The sequence below is a fragment of the Schistocerca nitens genome, unplaced genomic scaffold (genome assembly GCF_023898315.1).
Source record: "Schistocerca nitens isolate TAMUIC-IGC-003100 unplaced genomic scaffold, iqSchNite1.1 HiC_scaffold_92, whole genome shotgun sequence".
Taxonomy (NCBI): domain Eukaryota; kingdom Metazoa; phylum Arthropoda; class Insecta; order Orthoptera; family Acrididae; genus Schistocerca; species Schistocerca nitens.
This window is the reverse complement of record NW_026045637.1, coordinates 1-15,001: the sequence shown is the minus strand read 5'-3', so window position 1 is coordinate 15,001 and position 15,001 is coordinate 1. Positions and strand designations below refer to the sequence as shown.

Here is a 15,001-nt window from a genome sequence, read left to right as displayed (position 1 = left end):
AGGGAGAGGAGGCGCTGGTCAGCTGTTGGGCTGCTACCAGCGTCAGTGGGAAGTCGGTGAAGTCGCCAGTTGCGCCAGAAGCCAGATATTACCGTAGTACGCCTACACACGCGTTCCAGTTATTCACGTTGCTTGCAGCCGCTCCATCCGCAAGAAGCGTGAGCCCGGATAGCTCAGTCGGTAGAGCATTAGGCTTTTAACCTAAGGGTCCAGGGTTCGAGTCCCTGTCCGGGCGAAGATTTTTAACGTTTCCGTAATGGCTCGTCTCGTAGCGATGGTAGCCCTGCCGTAATCAGTGCACGGAGTTCGTTTCCTGTCAAAATTCTGCGCAGACGGGTTTGATTTTTCACGATTCGAGGGACTCTTCAGTTACGAGCAGTCGTGGCCGAGTGGTTAAGGCGTCTGACTAGAAATCAGATTCCCTCTGGGAGCGTAGGTTCGAGTCCTACCGACTGCGTCCGTTTTTTCTTTTTTTGTTTAAGAAGAAGGAGCAGAAAATTTCGCAGTTTGCCTGTCGTTTTGGTACCTCGCCTCTCACAGCCGTTTATAGTGCCTGTCCTTTTGATAAGGGCGAATTCCAAGCGTCAGCTTTCGCGTCAGCCGAGCAAAGTCGGGGCAAGTCGGGACATACTACAGGATGGTCTGCGTGGAGTAACGACGACAAAAACGTTAATTTAACAGCACGCGGCTCACATACTATATACGAAAAAACTAGCGTTACTTGCGGTGGCCGGGAATCGAACCCGGATCAACTGCTTGGAAGGCAACTATGCTCACCATTACACCACCACCGCACAGCCGCTCCTCGCGACGCCGCGCTGTGTCGGCTTCCCGCCCGCCAGCAGCGGCCCACGGTGATAGTAGCTGTAGGCGCTTTACGAGCTAGGAGGGTGCATCCACACGCATTCGGGTAGCGCCTCCACGCACGCTGCGTCTTTGGGCGAGACTAGTCGCCGCAGCCGCAAGGTTACTCACACGATAGTGATGAGTGGTCGTTTTAAGGCAGTGTAGTGGAGGACTCCGCGTGTGTAGCACTTTTTTCGGTTTCATCCGACGTCGCTGGGTGGCAATCCCACTTTCCCTGCAGAAAACTGCTCGGGAAGCACGGGCAGCTTGTCGAGCATCGGTGGTTCAGTGGCATGTGCCTCAGTAGTGCAGTAAGCAGCGCGTAAGTCTCATAATCTTAAGGTTTGCCGGCACGATAACTCAGCGTGTTCGGTCTGACAGTTATCTGCCCTCTGTAATAAAAGACTGAGTCAACGATGAACTTGAACGGGCGTCATCGGACGTCCGCCCCCAACAAATGCAACGAACGAAATGAGAAGAAAAAAAAAGTGGTAGAATGCTCGCTTAGCACGCGGGCGGCCCGGGTTCGATTCCCGGCCGATGTATCGTTCTGCTGTTATCGCTATAATGCTGCCGCACCGATTCCTCGCTTGAGCTCCGTCAGCCTCAGAAATGTATAGCAGGATTCGCTGTGAGAAGAACCAAACACGCAGCACGCAAGAGACCGTACTTGGACGGTCGCGTGCTATTTCTGAGCTGTAACGTCGGCCTGGCCCAACAGGCCGCTGTGTTCAGGCGCCGCAAGGGCGATGGACTGTAACCTCAGGCAGTGCTGCGTTCCGTTGAAAAAGCTGCGGCAGCAGTTTAATCTAGCAAGTCGGGAAAGCACGTGTAGCAACACAACAGATTCTTCAGAGCGCGCAAACTCTCTATCTCTAATATGCGAGACTTACCAAGTTTCCTGGAACGTTGCTCGCAACGTGCCTCGGTAGCGCAGTAGGTAGCGCGTAAGTCTCATAATCTTAAGGTCGTGAGTTCGATCCTCACCCGGGGCATTTAATTTGCTGTACATCACGGCTGAATTAACGGTGTTGCTGTTGCTAGGGAACGAACTTAATTGTCATTCGTTATCCACAAGGAGTCTACGCTCAGCGTCAAAATTTTTATTTCCAATTATGACAACGTACAACTTTGATCTTTCTCTTAACCTGTTATGAGTAAAATAACGAATAGTCAATTTCGAGCTGTGCGCAAATATGCTGGCAAACAGAGAACAGCAGTGAGTCCAGGTTCAGCACGAAATACGAGAGGAAACGGAGTGAACCTCACGTCATAGCGCAAATCCGGTGTGGTCTAGTGGCGCCGGCACGGTAGCTCAGCGCGCTCGGTCAGAGGGTTAGCTGCCCTCTGTAATTAAAAAAAAACTGAGTTAATGGATCAACAACGAACTGGAACGGGTGTCTTTCGACGTCCTCCCAGAGCAGATACAACGAACGAAAACGAACAAAATGAGATTTAAAAAAAAAAAAAAAGTGGCTAGGATACCTGGCTTTAACCCAGGAGGCCCGGGTTCGATTCCCGGTACCGGAACGGAAGTTTTTACGCACCCAACGCTCCATGTTTTGGCCTTCCAACGTTCGTTTTTCGCCCTCCTTGCGGAGCTTCAACCGAATGTAATCGGGGAAAACAGGCACATGATGCAATTACTGTCAGCACCGGGGTAAAGGGAGAGGAGGCGCTGGTCAGCTGTTGGGCTGCTACCAGCGTCAGTGGGAAGTCGGTGAAGTCGCCAGTTGCGCCAGAAGCCAGATATTACCGTAGTACGCCTACACACGCGTTCCAGTTATTCACGTTGCTTGCAGCCGCTCCATCCGCAAGAAGCGTGAGCCCGGATAGCTCAGTCGGTAGAGCATTAGGCTTTTAACCTAAGGGTCCAGGGTTCGAGTCCCTGTCCGGGCGAAGATTTTTAACGTTTCCGTAATGGCTCGTCTCGTAGCGATGGTAGCCCTGCCGTAATCAGTGCACGGAGTTCGTTTCCTGTCAAAATTCTGCGCAGACGGGTTTGATTTTTCACGATTCGAGGGACTCTTCAGTTACGAGCAGTCGTGGCCGAGTGGTTAAGGCGTCTGACTAGAAATCAGATTCCCTCTGGGAGCGTAGGTTCGAGTCCTACCGACTGCGTCCGTTTTTTCTTTTTTTGTTTAAGAAGAAGGAGCAGAAAATTTCGCAGTTTGCCTGTCGTTTTGGTACCTCGCCTCTCACAGCCGTTTATAGTGCCTGTCCTTTTGATAAGGGCGAATTCCAAGCGTCAGCTTTCGCGTCAGCCGAGCAAAGTCGGGACAAGTCGGGACATACTACAGGATGGTCTGCGTGGAGTAACGACGACAAAAACGTTAATTTAACAGCACGCGGCTCACATACTATATACGAAAAAACTAGCGTTACTTGCGGTGGCCGGGAATCGAACCCGGATCAACTGCTTGGAAGGCAACTATGCTCACCATTACACCACCACCGCACAGCCGCTCCTCGCGACGCCGCGCTGTGTCGGCTTCCCGCCCGCCAGCAGCGGCCCACGGTGATAGTAGCTGTAGGCGCTTTACGAGCTAGGAGGGTGCATCCACACGCATTCGGGTAGCGCCTCCACGCACGCTGCGTCTTTGGGCGAGACTAGTCGCCGCAGCCGCAAGGTTACTCACACGATAGTGATGAGTGGTCGTTTTAAGGCAGTGTAGTGGAGGACTCCGCGTGTGTAGCACTTTTTTCGGTTTCATCCGACGTCGCTGGGTGGCAATCCCACTTTCCCTGCAGAAAACTGCTCGGGAAGCACGGGCAGCTTGTCGAGCATCGGTGGTTCAGTGGCATGTGCCTCAGTAGTGCAGTAAGCAGCGCGTAAGTCTCATAATCTTAAGGTTTGCCGGCACGATAACTCAGCGTGTTCGGTCTGACAGTTATCTGCCCTCTGTAATAAAAGACTGAGTCAACGATGAACTTGAACGGGCGTCATCGGACGTCCGCCCCCAACAAATGCAACGAACGAAATGAGAAGAAAAAAAAAGTGGTAGAATGCTCGCTTAGCACGCGGGCGGCCCGGGTTCGATTCCCGGCCGATGTATCGTTCTGCTGTTATCGCTATAATGCTGCCGCACCGATTCCTCGCTTGAGCTCCGTCAGCCTCAGAAATGTATAGCAGGATTCGCTGTGAGAAGAACCAAACACGCAGCACGCAAGAGACCGTACTTGGACGGTCGCGTGCTATTTCTGAGCTGTAACGTCGGCCTGGCCCAACAGGCCGCTGTGTTCAGGCGCCGCAAGGGCGATGGACTGTAACCTCAGGCAGTGCTGCGTTCCGTTGAAAAAGCTGCGGCAGCAGTTTAATCTAGCAAGTCGGGAAAGCACGTGTAGCAACACAACAGATTCTTCAGAGCGCGCAAACTCTCTATCTCTAATATGCGAGACTTACCAAGTTTCCTGGAACGTTGCTCGCAACGTGCCTCGGTAGCGCAGTAGGTAGCGCGTAAGTCTCATAATCTTAAGGTCGTGAGTTCGATCCTCACCCGGGGCATTTAATTTGCTGTACATCACGGCTGAATTAACGGTGTTGCTGTTGCTAGGGAACGAACTTAATTGTCATTCGTTATCCACAAGGAGTCTACGCTCAGCGTCAAAATTTTTATTTCCAATTATGACAACGTACAACTTTGATCTTTCTCTTAACCTGTTATGAGTAAAATAACGAATAGTCAATTTCGAGCTGTGCGCAAATATGCTGGCAAACAGAGAACAGCAGTGAGTCCAGGTTCAGCACGAAATACGAGAGGAAACGGAGTGAACCTCACGTCATAGCGCAAATCCGGTGTGGTCTAGTGGCGCCGGCACGGTAGCTCAGCGCGCTCGGTCAGAGGGTTAGCTGCCCTCTGTAATTAAAAAAAAACTGAGTTAATGGATCAACAACGAACTGGAACGGGTGTCTTTCGACGTCCTCCCAGAGCAGATACAACGAACGAAAACGAACAAAATGAGATTTAAAAAAAAAAAAAAAGTGGCTAGGATACCTGGCTTTAACCCAGGAGGCCCGGGTTCGATTCCCGGTACCGGAACGGAAGTTTTTACGCACCCAACGCTCCATGTTTTGGCCTTCCAACGTTCGTTTTTCGCCCTCCTTGCGGAGCTTCAACCGAATGTAATCGGGGAAAACAGGCACATGATGCAATTACTGTCAGCACCGGGGTAAAGGGAGAGGAGGCGCTGGTCAGCTGTTGGGCTGCTACCAGCGTCAGTGGGAAGTCGGTGAAGTCGCCAGTTGCGCCAGAAGCCAGATATTACCGTAGTACGCCTACACACGCGTTCCAGTTATTCACGTTGCTTGCAGCCGCTCCATCCGCAAGAAGCGTGAGCCCGGATAGCTCAGTCGGTAGAGCATTAGGCTTTTAACCTAAGGGTCCAGGGTTCGAGTCCCTGTCCGGGCGAAGATTTTTAACGTTTCCGTAATGGCTCGTCTCGTAGCGATGGTAGCCCTGCCGTAATCAGTGCACGGAGTTCGTTTCCTGTCAAAATTCTGCGCAGACGGGTTTGATTTTTCACGATTCGAGGGACTCTTCAGTTACGAGCAGTCGTGGCCGAGTGGTTAAGGCGTCTGACTAGAAATCAGATTCCCTCTGGGAGCGTAGGTTCGAGTCCTACCGACTGCGTCCGTTTTTTCTTTTTTTGTTTAAGAAGAAGGAGCAGAAAATTTCGCAGTTTGCCTGTCGTTTTGGTACCTCGCCTCTCACAGCCGTTTATAGTGCCTGTCCTTTTGATAAGGGCGAATTCCAAGCGTCAGCTTTCGCGTCAGCCGAGCAAAGTCGGGACAAGTCGGGACATACTACAGGATGGTCTGCGTGGAGTAACGACGACAAAAACGTTAATTTAACAGCACGCGGCTCACATACTATATACGAAAAAACTAGCGTTACTTGCGGTGGCCGGGAATCGAACCCGGATCAACTGCTTGGAAGGCAACTATGCTCACCATTACACCACCACCGCACAGCCGCTCCTCGCGACGCCGCGCTGTGTCGGCTTCCCGCCCGCCAGCAGCGGCCCACGGTGATAGTAGCTGTAGGCGCTTTACGAGCTAGGAGGGTGCATCCACACGCATTCGGGTAGCGCCTCCACGCACGCTGCGTCTTTGGGCGAGACTAGTCGCCGCAGCCGCAAGGTTACTCACACGATAGTGATGAGTGGTCGTTTTAAGGCAGTGTAGTGGAGGACTCCGCGTGTGTAGCACTTTTTTCGGTTTCATCCGACGTCGCTGGGTGGCAATCCCACTTTCCCTGCAGAAAACTGCTCGGGAAGCACGGGCAGCTTGTCGAGCATCGGTGGTTCAGTGGCATGTGCCTCAGTAGTGCAGTAAGCAGCGCGTAAGTCTCATAATCTTAAGGTTTGCCGGCACGATAACTCAGCGTGTTCGGTCTGACAGTTATCTGCCCTCTGTAATAAAAGACTGAGTCAACGATGAACTTGAACGGGCGTCATCGGACGTCCGCCCCCAACAAATGCAACGAACGAAATGAGAAGAAAAAAAAAGTGGTAGAATGCTCGCTTAGCACGCGGGCGGCCCGGGTTCGATTCCCGGCCGATGTATCGTTCTGCTGTTATCGCTATAATGCTGCCGCACCGATTCCTCGCTTGAGCTCCGTCAGCCTCAGGAATGTATAGCAGGATTCGCTGTGAGAAGAACCAAACACGCAGCACGCAAGAGACCGTACTTGGACGGTCGCGTGCTATTTCTGAGCTGTAACGTCGGCCTGGCCCAACAGGCCGCTGTGTTCAGGCGCCGCAAGGGCGATGGACTGTAACCTCAGGCAGTGCTGCGTTCCGTTGAAAAAGCTGCGGCAGCAGTTTAATCTAGCAAGTCGGGAAAGCACGTGTAGCAACACAACAGATTCTTCAGAGCGCGCAAACTCTCTATCTCTAATATGCGAGACTTACCAAGTTTCCTGGAACGTTGCTCGCAACGTGCCTCGGTAGCGCAGTAGGTAGCGCGTAAGTCTCATAATCTTAAGGTCGTGAGTTCGATCCTCACCCGGGGCATTTAATTTGCTGTACATCACGGCTGAATTAACGGTGTTGCTGTTGCTAGGGAACGAACTTAATTGTCATTCGTTATCCACAAGGAGTCTACGCTCAGCGTCAAAATTTTTATTTCCAATTATGACAACGTACAACTTTGATCTTTCTCTTAACCTGTTATGAGTAAAATAACGAATAGTCAATTTCGAGCTGTGCGCAAATATGCTGGCAAACAGAGAACAGCAGTGAGTCCAGGTTCAGCACGAAATACGAGAGGAAACGGAGTGAACCTCACGTCATAGCGCAAATCCGGTGTGGTCTAGTGGCGCCGGCACGGTAGCTCAGCGCGCTCGGTCAGAGGGTTAGCTGCCCTCTGTAATTAAAAAAAAACTGAGTTAATGGATCAACAACGAACTGGAACGGGTGTCTTTCGACGTCCTCCCAGAGCAGATACAACGAACGAAAACGAACAAAATGAGATTTAAAAAAAAAAAAAAAGTGGCTAGGATACCTGGCTTTCACCCAGGAGGCCCGGGTTCGATTCCCGGTACCGGAACGGAAGTTTTTACGCACCCAACGCTCCATGTTTTGGCCTTCCAACGTTCGTTTTTCGCCCTCCTTGCGGAGCTTCAACCGAATGTAATCGGGGAAAACAGGCACATGATGCAATTACTGTCAGCACCGGGGTAAAGGGAGAGGAGGCGCTGGTCAGCTGTTGGGCTGCTACCAGCGTCAGTGGGAAGTCGGTGAAGTCGCCAGTTGCGCCAGAAGCCAGATATTACCGTAGTACGCCTACACACGCGTTCCAGTTATTCACGTTGCTTGCAGCCGCTCCATCCGCAAGAAGCGTGAGCCCGGATAGCTCAGTCGGTAGAGCATTAGGCTTTTAACCTAAGGGTCCAGGGTTCGAGTCCCTGTCCGGGCGAAGATTTTTAACGTTTCCGTAATGGCTCGTCTCGTAGCGATGGTAGCCCTGCCGTAATCAGTGCACGGAGTTCGTTTCCTGTCAAAATTCTGCGCAGACGGGTTTGATTTTTCACGATTCGAGGGACTCTTCAGTTACGAGCAGTCGTGGCCGAGTGGTTAAGGCGTCTGACTAGAAATCAGATTCCCTCTGGGAGCGTAGGTTCGAGTCCTACCGACTGCGTCCGTTTTTTCTTTTTTTGTTTAAGAAGAAGGAGCAGAAAATTTCGCAGTTTGCCTGTCGTTTTGGTACCTCGCCTCTCACAGCCGTTTATAGTGCCTGTCCTTTTGATAAGGGCGAATTCCAAGCGTCAGCTTTCGCGTCAGCCGAGCAAAGTCGGGACAAGTCGGGACATACTACAGGATGGTCTGCGTGGAGTAACGACGACAAAAACGTTAATTTAACAGCACGCGGCTCACATACTATATACGAAAAAACTAGCGTTACTTGCGGTGGCCGGGAATCGAACCCGGATCAACTGCTTGGAAGGCAACTATGCTCACCATTACACCACCACCGCACAGCCGCTCCTCGCGACGCCGCGCTGTGTCGGCTTCCCGCCCGCCAGCAGCGGCCCACGGTGATAGTAGCTGTAGGCGCTTTACGAGCTAGGAGGGTGCATCCACACGCATTCGGGTAGCGCCTCCACGCACGCTGCGTCTTTGGGCGAGACTAGTCGCCGCAGCCGCAAGGTTACTCACACGATAGTGATGAGTGGTCGTTTTAAGGCAGTGTAGTGGAGGACTCCGCGTGTGTAGCACTTTTTTCGGTTTCATCCGACGTCGCTGGGTGGCAATCCCACTTTCCCTGCAGAAAACTGCTCGGGAAGCACGGGCAGCTTGTCGAGCATCGGTGGTTCAGTGGCATGTGCCTCAGTAGTGCAGTAAGCAGCGCGTAAGTCTCATAATCTTAAGGTTTGCCGGCACGATAACTCAGCGTGTTCGGTCTGACAGTTATCTGCCCTCTGTAATAAAAGACTGAGTCAACGATGAACTTGAACGGGCGTCATCGGACGTCCGCCCCCAACAAATGCAACGAACGAAATGAGAAGAAAAAAAAAGTGGTAGAATGCTCGCTTAGCACGCGGGCGGCCCGGGTTCGATTCCCGGCCGATGTATCGTTCTGCTGTTATCGCTATAATGCTGCCGCACCGATTCCTCGCTTGAGCTCCGTCAGCCTCAGGAATGTATAGCAGGATTCGCTGTGAGAAGAACCAAACACGCAGCACGCAAGAGACCGTACTTGGACGGTCGCGTGCTATTTCTGAGCTGTAACGTCGGCCTGGCCCAACAGGCCGCTGTGTTCAGGCGCCGCAAGGGCGATGGACTGTAACCTCAGGCAGTGCTGCGTTCCGTTGAAAAAGCTGCGGCAGCAGTTTAATCTAGCAAGTCGGGAAAGCACGTGTAGCAACACAACAGATTCTTCAGAGCGCGCAAACTCTCTATCTCTAATATGCGAGACTTACCAAGTTTCCTGGAACGTTGCTCGCAACGTGCCTCGGTAGCGCAGTAGGTAGCGCGTAAGTCTCATAATCTTAAGGTCGTGAGTTCGATCCTCACCCGGGGCATTTAATTTGCTGTACATCACGGCTGAATTAACGGTGTTGCTGTTGCTAGGGAACGAACTTAATTGTCATTCGTTATCCACAAGGAGTCTACGCTCAGCGTCAAAATTTTTATTTCCAATTATGACAACGTACAACTTTGATCTTTCTCTTAACCTGTTATGAGTAAAATAACGAATAGTCAATTTCGAGCTGTGCGCAAATATGCTGGCAAACAGAGAACAGCAGTGAGTCCAGGTTCAGCACGAAATACGAGAGGAAACGGAGTGAACCTCACGTCATAGCGCAAATCCGGTGTGGTCTAGTGGCGCCGGCACGGTAGCTCAGCGCGCTCGGTCAGAGGGTTAGCTGCCCTCTGTAATTAAAAAAAAACTGAGTTAATGGATCAACAACGAACTGGAACGGGTGTCTTTCGACGTCCTCCCAGAGCAGATACAACGAACGAAAACGAACAAAATGAGATTTAAAAAAAAAAAAAAAAGTGGCTAGGATACCTGGCTTTCACCCAGGAGGCCCGGGTTCGATTCCCGGTACCGGAACGGAAGTTTTTACGCACCCAACGCTCCATGTTTTGGCCTTCCAACGTTCGTTTTTCGCCCTCCTTGCGGAGCTTCAACCGAATGTAATCGGGGAAAACAGGCACATGATGCAATTACTGTCAGCACCGGGGTAAAGGGAGAGGAGGCGCTGGTCAGCTGTTGGGCTGCTACCAGCGTCAGTGGGAAGTCGGTGAAGTCGCCAGTTGCGCCAGAAGCCAGATAATACCGTAGTACGCCTACACACGCGTTCCAGTTATTCACGTTGCTTGCAGCCGCTCCATCCGCAAGAAGCGTGAGCCCGGATAGCTCAGTCGGTAGAGCATTAGGCTTTTAAACTAAGGGTCCAGGGTTCGAGTCCCTGTCCGGGCGAAGATTTTTAACGTTTCCGTAATGGCTCGTCTCGTAGCGATGGTAGCCCTGCCGTAATCAGTGCACGGAGTTCGTTTCCTGTCAAAATTCTGCGCAGACGGGTTTGATTTTTCACGATTCGAGGGACTCTTCAGTTACGAGCAGTCGTGGCCGAGTGGTTAAGGCGTCTGACTAGAAATCAGATTCCCTCTGGGAGCGTAGGTTCGAGTCCTACCGACTGCGTCCGTTTTTTCTTTTTTTGTTTAAGAAGAAGGAGCAGAAAATTTCGCAGTTTGCCTGTCGTTTTGGTACCTCGCCTCTCACAGCCGTTTATAGTGCCTGTCCTTTTGATAAGGGCGAATTCCAAGCGTCAGCTTTCGCGTCAGCCGAGCAAAGTCGGGACAAGTCGGGACATACTACAGGATGGTCTGCGTGGAGTAACGACGACAAAAACGTTAATTTAACAGCACGCGGCTCACATACTATATACGAAAAAACTAGCGTTACTTGCGGTGGCCGGGAATCGAACCCGGATCAACTGCTTGGAAGGCAACTATGCTCACCATTACACCACCACCGCACAGCCGCTCCTCGCGACGCCGCGCTGTGTCGGCTTCCCGCCCGCCAGCAGCGGCCCACGGTGATAGTAGCTGTAGGCGCTTTACGAGCTAGGAGGGTGCATCCACACGCATTCGGGTAGCGCCTCCACGCACGCTGCGTCTTTGGGCGAGACTAGTCGCCGCAGCCGCAAGGTTACTCACACGATAGTGATGAGTGGTCGTTTTAAGGCAGTGTAGTGGAGGACTCCGCGTGTGTAGCACTTTTTTCGGTTTCATCCGACGTCGCTGGGTGGCAATCCCACTTTCCCTGCAGAAAACTGCTCGGGAAGCACGGGCAGCTTGTCGAGCATCGGTGGTTCAGTGGCATGTGCCTCAGTAGTGCAGTAAGCAGCGCGTAAGTCTCATAATCTTAAGGTTTGCCGGCACGATAACTCAGCGTGTTCGGTCTGACAGTTATCTGCCCTCTGTAATAAAAGACTGAGTCAACGATGAACTTGAACGGGCGTCATCGGACGTCCGCCCCCAACAAATGCAACGAACGAAATGAGAAGAAAAAAAAAGTGGTAGAATGCTCGCTTAGCACGCGGGCGGCCCGGGTTCGATTCCCGGCCGATGTATCGTTCTGCTGTTATCGCTATAATGCTGCCGCACCGATTCCTCGCTTGAGCTCCGTCAGCCTCAGGAATGTATAGCAGGATTCGCTGTGAGAAGAACCAAACACGCAGCACGCAAGAGACCGTACTTGGACGGTCGCGTGCTATTTCTGAGCTGTAACGTCGGCCTGGCCCAACAGGCCGCTGTGTTCAGGCGCCGCAAGGGCGATGGACTGTAACCTCAGGCAGTGCTGCGTTCCGTTGAAAAAGCTGCGGCAGCAGTTTAATCTAGCAAGTCGGGAAAGCACGTGTAGCAACACAACAGATTCTTCAGAGCGCGCAAACTCTCTATCTCTAATATGCGAGACTTACCAAGTTTCCTGGAACGTTGCTCGCAACGTGCCTCGGTAGCGCAGTAGGTAGCGCGTAAGTCTCATAATCTTAAGGTCGTGAGTTCGATCCTCACCCGGGGCATTTAATTTGCTGTACATCACGGCTGAATTAACGGTGTTGCTGTTGCTAGGGAACGAACTTAATTGTCATTCGTTATCCACAAGGAGTCTACGCTCAGCGTCAAAATTTTTATTTCCAATTATGACAACGTACAACTTTGATCTTTCTCTTAACCTGTTATGAGTAAAATAACGAATAGTCAATTTCGAGCTGTGCGCAAATATGCTGGCAAACAGAGAACAGCAGTGAGTCCAGGTTCAGCACGAAATACGAGAGGAAACGGAGTGAACCTCACGTCATAGCGCAAATCCGGTGTGGTCTAGTGGCGCCGGCACGGTAGCTCAGCGCGCTCGGTCAGAGGGTTAGCTGCCCTCTGTAATTAAAAAAAAACTGAGTTAATGGATCAACAACGAACTGGAACGGGTGTCTTTCGACGTCCTCCCAGAGCAGATACAACGAACGAAAACGAACAAAATGAGATTTAAAAAAAAAAAAAAAAGTGGCTAGGATACCTGGCTTTCACCCAGGAGGCCCGGGTTCGATTCCCGGTACCGGAACGGAAGTTTTTACGCACCCAACGCTCCATGTTTTGGCCTTCCAACGTTCGTTTTTCGCCCTCCTTGCGGAGCTTCAACCGAATGTAATCGGGGAAAACAGGCACATGATGCAATTACTGTCAGCACCGGGGTAAAGGGAGAGGAGGCGCTGGTCAGCTGTTGGGCTGCTACCAGCGTCAGTGGGAAGTCGGTGAAGTCGCCAGTTGCGCCAGAAGCCAGATAATACCGTAGTACGCCTACACACGCGTTCCAGTTATTCACGTTGCTTGCAGCCGCTCCATCCGCAAGAAGCGTGAGCCCGGATAGCTCAGTCGGTAGAGCATTAGGCTTTTAAACTAAGGGTCCAGGGTTCGAGTCCCTGTCCGGGCGAAGATTTTTAACGTTTCCGTAATGGCTCGTCTCGTAGCGATGGTAGCCCTGCCGTAATCAGTGCACGGAGTTCGTTTCCTGTCAAAATTCTGCGCAGACGGGTTTGATTTTCACGATTCGAGGGACTCTTCAGTTACGAGCAGTCGTGGCCGAGTGGTTAAGGCGTCTGACTAGAAATCAGATTCCCTCTGGGAGCGTAGGTTCGAGTCCTACCGACTGCGTCCCGTTTTTTCTTTTTTTGTTTAAGAAGAAGGAGCAGAAAGTTTCGCAGTTTGCCTGTCGTTTTGGTACCTCGCCTCTCACAGCCGTTTATAGTGCCTGTCCTTTTGATAAGGGCGAATTCCAAGCGTCAGCTTTCGCGTCAGCCGAGCAAAGTCGGGACAAGTCGGGACATACTACAGGATGGTCTGCGTGGAGTAACGACGACAAAAACGTTAATTTAACAGCACGCGGCTCACATACTATATACGAAAAAACTAGCGTTACTTGCGGTGGCCGGGAATCGAACCCGGATCAACTGCTTGGAAGGCAACTATGCTCACCATTACACCACCACCGCACAGCCGCTCCTCGCGACGCCGCGCTGTGTCGGCTTCCCGCCCGCCAGCAGCGGCCCACGGTGATAGTAGCTGTAGGCGCTTTACGAGCTAGGAGGGTGCATCCACACGCATTCGGGTAGCGCCTCCACGCACGCTGCGTCTTTGGGCGAGACTAGTCGCCGCAGCCGCAAGGTTACTCACACGATAGTGATGAGTGGTCGTTTTAAGGCAGTGTAGTGGAGGACTCCGCGTGTGTAGCACTTTTTTCGGTTTCATCCGACGTCGCTGGGTGGCAATCCCACTTTCCCTGCAGAAAACTGCTCGGGAAGCACGGGCAGCTTGTCGAGCATCGGTGGTTCAGTGGCATGTGCCTCAGTAGTGCAGTAAGCAGCGCGTAAGTCTCATAATCTTAAGGTTTGCCGGCACGATAACTCAGCGTGTTCGGTCTGACAGTTATCTGCCCTCTGTAATAAAAGACTGAGTCAACGATGAACTTGAACGGGCGTCATCGGACGTCCGCCCCCAACAAATGCAACGAACGAAATGAGAAGAAAAAAAAAGTGGTAGAATGCTCGCTTAGCACGCGGGCGGCCCGGGTTCGATTCCCGGCCGATGTATCGTTCTGCTGTTATCGCTATAATGCTGCCGCACCGATTCCTCGCTTGAGCTCCGTCAGCCTCAGGAATGTATAGCAGGATTCGCTGTGAGAAGAACCAAACACGCAGCACGCAAGAGACCGTACTTGGACGGTCGCGTGCTATTTCTGAGCTGTAACGTCGGCCTGGCCCAACAGGCCGCTGTGTTCAGGCGCCGCAAGGGCGATGGACTGTAACCTCAGGCAGTGCTGCGTTCCGTTGAAAAAGCTGCGGCAGCAGTTTAATCTAGCAAGTCGGGAAAGCACGTGTAGCAACACAACAGATTCTTCAGAGCGCGCAAACTCTCTATCTCTAATATGCGAGACTTACCAAGTTTCCTGGAACGTTGCTCGCAACGTGCCTCGGTAGCGCAGTAGGTAGCGCGTAAGTCTCATAATCTTAAGGTCGTGAGTTCGATCCTCACCCGGGGCATTTAATTTGCTGTACATCACGGCTGAATTAACGGTGTTGCTGTTGCTAGGGAACGAACTTAATTGTCATTCGTTATCCACAAGGAGTCTACGCTCAGCGTCAAAATTTTTATTTCCAATTATGACAACGTACAACTTTGATCTTTCTCTTAACCTGTTATGAGTAAAATAACGAATAGTCAATTTCGAGCTGTGCGCAAATATGCTGGCAAACAGAGAACAGCAGTGAGTCCAGGTTCAGCACGAAATACGAGAGGAAACGGAGTGAACCTCACGTCATAGCGCAAATCCGGTGTGGTCTAGTGGCGCCGGCACGGTAGCTCAGCGCGCTCGGTCAGAGGGTTAGCTGCCCTCTGTAATTAAAAAAAAACTGAGTTAATGGATCAACAACGAACTGGAACGGGTGTCTTTCGACGTCCTCCCAGAGCAGATACAACGAACGAAAACGAACAAAATGAGATTTAAAAAAAAAAAAAAAAGTGGCTAGGATACCTGGCTTTCACCCAGGAGGCCCGGGTTCGATTCCCGGTACCGGAACGGAAGTTTTTACGCACCCAACGCTCCATGTTTTGGCCTTCCAACGTTCGTTTTTCGCCCTCCTTGCGGAGC

The 15,001-nt window shown here is 51.8% G+C and overlaps 24 non-coding genes across 24 annotated transcripts; 18 read left to right on the top strand and 6 right to left on the bottom strand.

Annotated features, from left to right (window-relative positions):
• Positions 1-162: 162 nt before the first annotated feature.
• Trnak-uuu (transfer RNA lysine (anticodon UUU)) lies at positions 163-235 on the top strand. The gene has a single exon. It is a non-coding gene; the product is annotated as a tRNA-Lys (tRNA).
• A 140-nt stretch (positions 236-375) lies between these two features.
• On the top strand, positions 376-457 carry Trnas-aga (transfer RNA serine (anticodon AGA)). Its single transcript has one exon. It is a non-coding gene; the product is annotated as a tRNA-Ser (tRNA).
• A 265-nt stretch (positions 458-722) lies between these two features.
• On the bottom strand, positions 723-794 carry Trnag-ucc (transfer RNA glycine (anticodon UCC)). Its single transcript has one exon. It is a non-coding gene; the product is annotated as a tRNA-Gly (tRNA).
• Positions 795-1,768: 974 nt separating this feature from the next.
• Trnam-cau (transfer RNA methionine (anticodon CAU)) lies at positions 1,769-1,841 on the top strand. The gene has a single exon. It is a non-coding gene; the product is annotated as a tRNA-Met (tRNA).
• Positions 1,842-2,672: 831 nt separating this feature from the next.
• Positions 2,673-2,745, top strand: Trnak-uuu (transfer RNA lysine (anticodon UUU)). The gene has a single exon. It is a non-coding gene; the product is annotated as a tRNA-Lys (tRNA).
• A 140-nt stretch (positions 2,746-2,885) lies between these two features.
• On the top strand, positions 2,886-2,967 carry Trnas-aga (transfer RNA serine (anticodon AGA)). Its single transcript has one exon. It is a non-coding gene; the product is annotated as a tRNA-Ser (tRNA).
• A 265-nt stretch (positions 2,968-3,232) lies between these two features.
• On the bottom strand, positions 3,233-3,304 carry Trnag-ucc (transfer RNA glycine (anticodon UCC)). Its single transcript has one exon. It is a non-coding gene; the product is annotated as a tRNA-Gly (tRNA).
• A 974-nt stretch (positions 3,305-4,278) lies between these two features.
• Positions 4,279-4,351, top strand: Trnam-cau (transfer RNA methionine (anticodon CAU)). Its single transcript has one exon. It is a non-coding gene; the product is annotated as a tRNA-Met (tRNA).
• An 831-nt stretch (positions 4,352-5,182) lies between these two features.
• Trnak-uuu (transfer RNA lysine (anticodon UUU)) lies at positions 5,183-5,255 on the top strand. Its single transcript has one exon. It is a non-coding gene; the product is annotated as a tRNA-Lys (tRNA).
• Positions 5,256-5,395: 140 nt separating this feature from the next.
• On the top strand, positions 5,396-5,477 carry Trnas-aga (transfer RNA serine (anticodon AGA)). Its single transcript has one exon. It is a non-coding gene; the product is annotated as a tRNA-Ser (tRNA).
• Positions 5,478-5,742: 265 nt separating this feature from the next.
• Positions 5,743-5,814, bottom strand: Trnag-ucc (transfer RNA glycine (anticodon UCC)). The gene has a single exon. It is a non-coding gene; the product is annotated as a tRNA-Gly (tRNA).
• A 974-nt stretch (positions 5,815-6,788) lies between these two features.
• Positions 6,789-6,861, top strand: Trnam-cau (transfer RNA methionine (anticodon CAU)). The gene has a single exon. It is a non-coding gene; the product is annotated as a tRNA-Met (tRNA).
• An 831-nt stretch (positions 6,862-7,692) lies between these two features.
• Positions 7,693-7,765, top strand: Trnak-uuu (transfer RNA lysine (anticodon UUU)). The gene has a single exon. It is a non-coding gene; the product is annotated as a tRNA-Lys (tRNA).
• A 140-nt stretch (positions 7,766-7,905) lies between these two features.
• Positions 7,906-7,987, top strand: Trnas-aga (transfer RNA serine (anticodon AGA)). Its single transcript has one exon. It is a non-coding gene; the product is annotated as a tRNA-Ser (tRNA).
• Positions 7,988-8,252: 265 nt separating this feature from the next.
• On the bottom strand, positions 8,253-8,324 carry Trnag-ucc (transfer RNA glycine (anticodon UCC)). The gene has a single exon. It is a non-coding gene; the product is annotated as a tRNA-Gly (tRNA).
• A 974-nt stretch (positions 8,325-9,298) lies between these two features.
• Positions 9,299-9,371, top strand: Trnam-cau (transfer RNA methionine (anticodon CAU)). Its single transcript has one exon. It is a non-coding gene; the product is annotated as a tRNA-Met (tRNA).
• An 832-nt stretch (positions 9,372-10,203) lies between these two features.
• Trnak-uuu (transfer RNA lysine (anticodon UUU)) lies at positions 10,204-10,276 on the top strand. The gene has a single exon. It is a non-coding gene; the product is annotated as a tRNA-Lys (tRNA).
• A 140-nt stretch (positions 10,277-10,416) lies between these two features.
• On the top strand, positions 10,417-10,498 carry Trnas-aga (transfer RNA serine (anticodon AGA)). Its single transcript has one exon. It is a non-coding gene; the product is annotated as a tRNA-Ser (tRNA).
• Positions 10,499-10,763: 265 nt separating this feature from the next.
• On the bottom strand, positions 10,764-10,835 carry Trnag-ucc (transfer RNA glycine (anticodon UCC)). The gene has a single exon. It is a non-coding gene; the product is annotated as a tRNA-Gly (tRNA).
• A 974-nt stretch (positions 10,836-11,809) lies between these two features.
• On the top strand, positions 11,810-11,882 carry Trnam-cau (transfer RNA methionine (anticodon CAU)). Its single transcript has one exon. It is a non-coding gene; the product is annotated as a tRNA-Met (tRNA).
• Positions 11,883-12,714: 832 nt separating this feature from the next.
• On the top strand, positions 12,715-12,787 carry Trnak-uuu (transfer RNA lysine (anticodon UUU)). The gene has a single exon. It is a non-coding gene; the product is annotated as a tRNA-Lys (tRNA).
• Positions 12,788-12,926: 139 nt separating this feature from the next.
• Trnas-aga (transfer RNA serine (anticodon AGA)) lies at positions 12,927-13,008 on the top strand. The gene has a single exon. It is a non-coding gene; the product is annotated as a tRNA-Ser (tRNA).
• A 266-nt stretch (positions 13,009-13,274) lies between these two features.
• On the bottom strand, positions 13,275-13,346 carry Trnag-ucc (transfer RNA glycine (anticodon UCC)). Its single transcript has one exon. It is a non-coding gene; the product is annotated as a tRNA-Gly (tRNA).
• Positions 13,347-14,320: 974 nt separating this feature from the next.
• Positions 14,321-14,393, top strand: Trnam-cau (transfer RNA methionine (anticodon CAU)). The gene has a single exon. It is a non-coding gene; the product is annotated as a tRNA-Met (tRNA).
• Positions 14,394-15,001: the final 608 nt, after the last annotated feature.